At 38.5% G+C, this 6,483-nt stretch overlaps 1 protein-coding gene across 6 annotated transcripts in view; it reads right to left on the minus strand.

The window, feature by feature from the left end:
* Positions 1–5,926, minus strand: part of LOC111864255 (NAD kinase) — a 135,197-nt gene extending 129,271 nt beyond the window's left edge. For 2 of the 6 annotated variants that reach the window (XM_023851348.2, XM_023851346.2), the window contains exon 1: positions 5,654–5,924. The gene's annotated coding sequence lies outside the window, so the exon portion shown is untranslated. Of the gene's footprint in view, positions 1–5,653 lie in introns of all 6 variants that reach the window. The other 4 variants (XM_023851349.2, XM_023851345.2, XM_023851358.2 and 1 more) reach the window with 2 other exon arrangements.
* Between the last annotated feature and the right edge of the window lie 557 nt (positions 5,927–6,483).

Below are 6,483 nucleotides of genomic sequence, written 5' to 3' on the forward strand. Positions count from 1 at the left end.
GGGGACGGCTAATGATGGTTTTGTAGAGGGTACAACAAACAAAACAAATCAAACTCCGTGGCCTTTATTCCACAAGCGAACTATATCGACCGAGCGACCACCGCTTGTCGGCGAAGTTAATGCCAACTTTAGAGGACAGAGGGTATCGTGTGGTCAGCGTATTTCCACGGCTGTTATCTCGGTTTTACAGACCGAAGCCCCTACTTTTCCATTCAAGTAGCTCCTCAATTGTCCTCACGAGGCTGAGTGGACCCCTTTCCAGACCAACTACTTCACAAAAAAATCTGGTAGTGCCGGGACCTATGGATCTGTAACCAAGAATTCTGACCACTAAACCACAGAGACGGAGCGTACAAGTGGATGAAATATGAAGGTTGGACTAAGAGTGGAACTGCTGAAAATGGAGGTATGTCGATAGCTTAGTGTGCTAGTGAGAATACTGGTTTTGGAATAAATTGTACAAGTAAATTATGCAGTCCCGATTTATGGCGCGAAGCAAGATATCTCAGACTGATAACAAGATTTAAAAAACCATTTTCAGAATGTATCTGCATACTGCCCGTGTGCTGAAGTTGTGGTCTGTACCGTCCCTAGACGACCTACATTATCCCGCCACACGTTCACCGTTGTTTCCATAAGAGAAATAATCTATTAAAGTTGGAGTGGCCACTGGTCCAAATGTACTCCTCGGAAATTCCTTTTTGGCCACTCCGGTCTATATTCTTCCCTCTGAGTCTCATACCCCCATCAAAGAACAATCAAAATCTACGTCTTCAGCCTTTTAGACAGAAACGGCTGCTCACTCCCATTCATCCAAGCAGGTAAACACGCAAGGCAGTTTTAAAAGTGTCCTATGACATGTTTCAGACAAATTTTGGAACATGTAATATGAAGAGGTATACTGAAGGGTACGTCATCGGAATGGAGTATCCCAAGGGGTTCCCTAGTCTGGGGCCGGGTAGACCAACGGAAAAACAACATGCGTTCTGATATCAACTCTGATAATGACTTAGAACTGGAGAGATCCTTTGGAAACACTTCTTTTTTTTTTATTGCTAGTGGGATGGGACTGAGTCCCTTGTACTATGGCAAAGTCCGTATAGGTAAACATTTGTCTGATAATTTCCCTATCCAGAATGGTCTAAAACATGGAGATGCTTTATTCTCAATCGTTTCAACTCTGCTTTAGAATATGCCATTAGGAGGGTCCAGGAAAGCCAGGTGGGACTGAAATTAAATGGGACGTCAGCTGTTGATCTATGCTGAAGACGTGAATCTACTGGGTGATAATGTAGATACCATAAAGAAAAACACACAAACTTTAATTCACGCAAGTAAGGCGTTTGATCTAGAAGTAAACACAGAAAAAAAAACTAAGTATATGTTGCTGTCTCGTCATCAAAATGCAGGGCAAAATCATAACATAAAGATAGGTAACAGATGTTTTGAAACTGTGACACGGTTCAGATATTTGGGAACGACGATAACAAATCAAAACCTGATTCAGGAGGAAATTAAGAGGAGATTAACTCGGGTAATGTTTGCTATCATTCAGTCGAGAACCTTTTGTCTTCCCGTCTGCTGTCCCAAAACATAAAAATTAGAATATACAAAACTATAATTTTGCTTGGGGGCACGCGGTAGCGTAGTTGGTTGAGGCACTATGCTACAAGCCGGAAGGTCGCGGGTTCAAGTCCCGATGAGGTCACTGGATTTTTTCAATTGACCTAATCCTTCCAGCTGCACTATAGCCCTGGGGTCGACTCAACCTCTAAGAGAAATGAGTACCAGGAACATTCTTGCAATATTCTTGGGGGTAAAGGGGGGCCGGTGCGTAAGGCTGACAACCTTACCGCCATCTATGAGCCGACTGTCTAGAAAATGTGGAAACCTCAACATCTCACAACCCTATGGGCATCCACGGCCTGATACAGGGATACCTTTATTTTTTTTACTTTACAATTTTGTTTGTGGTTTTGTATGGGTGTGAAGCTTGGTCTCTCATATTAAGGGAGGAACAGAGACTGAGGGTGTTTGAGAACAGGGTGTTGAGAAGAATAGTTGGACCGAGGAGTGATGAAGTGGCAGGATGTTGGAGAAAACTGCATAATGAGGGGCTTTTGACTGATGATGTGTGTGACCTTTTGTGATTCATGGATCCACTTACTTAAGCGCTTTTGAACCTTGAATCCACAAATTGTCTTGTGGAGGACACAAAAGATTTACAAAGACCAGAAGGTTGCAAAAATGTTACTTGAACTTCAGTTTCATTGATATGCAACACGCGTAGATATTATTGCCATTATATTTACAAGTTATAAGCTCCATGATGCATGTTGTCCAACAATTTTTACGTTTTGTATTCAGATGGTTGGTTCTGAGAATACTTTAGTACAAGTTTCGGTATTTGAAACAGGAATGATTGAATGTATTATTTTTCAGTATCCAGATGCATTTGTGCTTTCCTGAACCACTCTTCAGGCGTCATTGTTTCTTTATTATGGTCTTCATTGGTACAATACTTGAAGATTACAGTGGGAATATTTAATGCACACCGATCATTAAGTTGCTTCAGTATCATGATCTACTGCTCATAGAGGTTTTGCAAACTTGTTATCTTACTAGTCTTTCAATTGTTCCCCAATTCCATCCCATGCACCTTTTCCATGTGATGTTGCAAATAATTTTCACACAGTGGTCATACCAGAAGTTTCTTTATGATAGCTTAGATTAATGAAATTTTTCCTATTTGTATTCCGAGAAGGAACATCATCAGGAGAATAGTAAATCTTTAATATGTGTTTGAATTTATCGCAGAGGAATCTGCACAGTTTGCTTTGAAATATACAGCTTAGATGTATTGTTTTAAACGTTATATGTAACAATGAAACTAAATATATTCTGTCTTTTCATTTTTTTAGTAATACACTGCATACATATGAATAACTGCATGTTCACTGTTCCAGTAAAAGCCTGTCTTGTAAGATGAAGGTGCAGTTGTTGGAAAGATGACAAATAATAGTAATTTCTACAGCTCCTAGTTTCAGCTTTGGTTTGGAGAGGATGTATCCATAATTACCAGTGGCATTCCTCAAAGTTTATGAAGTTTCTTTTTTTAATGGGTATAATGGAGCGCAAAATCTGTGTAGAGGTTTATGGGAGACATAGAGAAGCCGGTTTATGGCCTTATGCAGATCTGGATTTGCTATGAATCAGTATGGCTGGAAACCAGAATTTTCCAACATCAGTGGAAATCCCCACTCTCAGATTTCAACAGAATATGTGAAGTGATTTATGGAATATATGGAAAAGTTCATGGAAGACCTTATGTAAACTAGACTCCATTATGAATCAGTATGACAGAAAATCTTAATTTCCTTACAGCATTGGGTGGAAGTCTCCCATATCAGATTGCAATACGTTTACCCAGAATTTTAAGAAAAATTCTAGAATGGTTAACAAGGTCACAGACAGATAGACAGATAATATATCCACACAAGACTGTCTCTTTTATTCTGTGAAAAACGTATAAAACGCAAATGTTTTAGGGAAAATGAAAAGTACATACAAATCTTCTGGAAGGAGTCCACATGAGAGTCCTTAATATTGAGAGGAGAAAAATATTAAAATTGATTTTAAAGAACTGGTACATGGCGGCGTTGACTGTTCTGGTTCAGGATATTGGGCTGTTATAAACATTTTTGGGTTCAATAAAAAAGATGAAATTTGTTGCCCTAAGCCATAAGCCTGTATTTCTTAATAAAATAATGAAAATAATCCAAAGATTCGTAATAACATAATTTTATGAGTCAATGCAGTATGTAATGAACCAGAGAGCCATTGAATTAATTCATTCTAGAATAAAATGACAATTTTTTCTTGGAATTATCCAGAACAGCCATTCTGAAATCACTGGTGGGAGTAGGAGAGCGTAGTTGCTATTTCAGTGGCACCTAATACACCCTACCGTCATGTTTTTACATTCGTGTTATTGGACAGGTTCAATATATTTGGTTATGAAATGTAGCGATAGATATATGTGTGTGCGTGTGTGCGTGTGTGCGGATAGATAACAAAGTGTATACTGGTATACTGATTTAGCGATCAACATACATATTTTGAGTGAAATGAAATTTTTGCTAACTCCATGGAATTGAGCCATTCTTGATAAGCCACCAGTTGCACTGCAACTCAACAAATTCCAAACATTTTATGGAAACGGAAGGTTCACTACTGTGTTCAGAAGAGCCCTCCACTAGTCCCTACCCTGAGCCATATCAATCCAGTTTATACCACCTCATCCTAGTTCTCTAAGATCCATGTTAACATTATCCTCCCATCTACATCCAGGTCTTCCTAGTGGTCTCTTTCCTTCTGGCTTTCCCGCCAAAATCTTACATGTATTCCTCTTTACCCTCATGTATGCTACATGCCCGGCCCCTCTTATCCTCCTTGACTTGATCATTCTAATTATACTTGGGGAAGAGTACAAGTTATGAAGCTCCTCTTTATGTAGTCTTCTCCAGCCCCCATCACTTCATCTCTCTTCGGTCGAAATATTCTCCTCAACACCCTGTTCTCAAACACCCTCAGTTTATGTTCCTCCCTCAATGCCAGAGACCATGTTTCACACCCATACAGAACCACAGGAAAAATTATGGTTTTGTATATTCTAATTTTTACGTTTTTAGACAGAAGCTAAAAGGTTCTGTACTGACTGGCAGCAAGCATTACCTAAATTCAGTCTATTCCTAATTTTCTCCTGAATACAATTTTGATCTGTTATTGATGTTCCCAAATTTTTTAATTCTGCCACATTTTCAGCTACTAAAGTAAACTACTTTATGTCATGAATTTGCTCTGCATTCTAGTGACGAGAAAGTAACATATACTTAGTTTTCTCTGCATTTACTTCTAGACCAACCTCATTACTAGCGTCAATTAAAGTTTCTGTGTTTTTCTTTATGGTATGTACTCCAAATACATGCATTAGCCCTTAGATGTGATAAAATAAAAAAATAATATATATATATTCAGACTCCAAATGCTGCTCTCCCCCAGTATGGAATGAAGTGTAACAAACCATAAATGCTAACCATACATTTAAATGACAACAAAACAGAATTCTTTGTTATCAGTTCTGAACAATAATTAACTAAAATCTCTCGTGATTATAAATGTTGGAAGGTCAGAATGGATTACATGACATAGAGTCTGACACTCTAAACATCATACAGTCTACACTCACATTCCTTTCATTCATATTAACTGTACTAATACAAGTGAAACTGATTCTAGTTAACAATATAACGGAGGAGGGCGTTACCTGAGGACGGCAGAAGGGTAGTCTCCGAAACAGTGTTTTAATTTAAAAATCCGGACAATGGATAATGCACAGTAAGTCTAAGGGTATTAATGCAACAAGAACCTATATACTTAACAACACCGCTTGAGAAGGCGTACGACAAAACGAAATGTCACGAAACTGGTACAAAACTGGGTGACTGTGAACCTGTGGAGAACGTGCCGGTTGTCAGGAAAGGTTATATTGAGAGAATGTTTTTGTATTTCTCTAATAATTTAATATGCGCACTCTGTATTCTGTAATTCGTAATAGTTTCTATATTAACATAAGGTTGCTGTGTAGTCTTACCCCGTTCTGATGTCAGTCGATCTGTCAAATGAAAGAGAAACGAAAACATTCACGAAAGCTCTCCAAGTCAAATAAGAATACTGTTCATTTATACAAGAACGAAAACGCCGAGTAGATTTATAATTAACCTTCCCGCGGTTGAAGTCAGTACATCATGCCTCTTGTATACATATTCGAACACCACACAAACACCTCATCCCACTTGTCAAACTCGACCCTACTACACAGCTTCGTAGTGTTCGTAGTACTACGGCGAACATAATCCAACACTTTACAGACTTTACACTCCATGAACAGCGCACTACAGTACATTTTGTTGGTCAGACATAACGCGACATCTCTGAGTGTATTTAGAAATCAGTGCAGCGTCACCATTGGTTATTTGTACAATATATTTTTCCTACTTTTCTTTCGCGTTTCAATTGCATATTCGCCGAATGAGTTCTTTCTGCTTGCTCTCCATGGCTTTTGAATCCATAGCTCTATATTGATATTTAACGAGGAAAGAAAAATCACCTCTAACCCCTGGCAATCTCAGACGGAATAATCACAACATTACTGCTTACGTATATGAGAAAATTTTGCATCAAAAGTGCATCATTTAAGTAAAGTGAGTTTTGATTTTTCCAATTTCGTCAATTATCAATCTGTCTAATGGTATACAATTCTTGTGAATAAATGAACATCATCGACACAGACCAGAAGCTGGCAAGTCTTATTCAATTTCAATCCCTCATTTACTTGGGCCTTCCCCCTTACATATTCCAAACCAAGTGGTTCCCAGGCTTTTTGACTCTGTTCCTACCTTTCAGATTTTAACATTTCTCAAG

This window comes from Cryptotermes secundus, unplaced genomic scaffold, assembly GCF_002891405.2.
Source record: "Cryptotermes secundus unplaced genomic scaffold, Csec_1.0 scaffold33, whole genome shotgun sequence".
In the NCBI taxonomy this organism is placed as follows: domain Eukaryota; kingdom Metazoa; phylum Arthropoda; class Insecta; order Blattodea; family Kalotermitidae; genus Cryptotermes; species Cryptotermes secundus.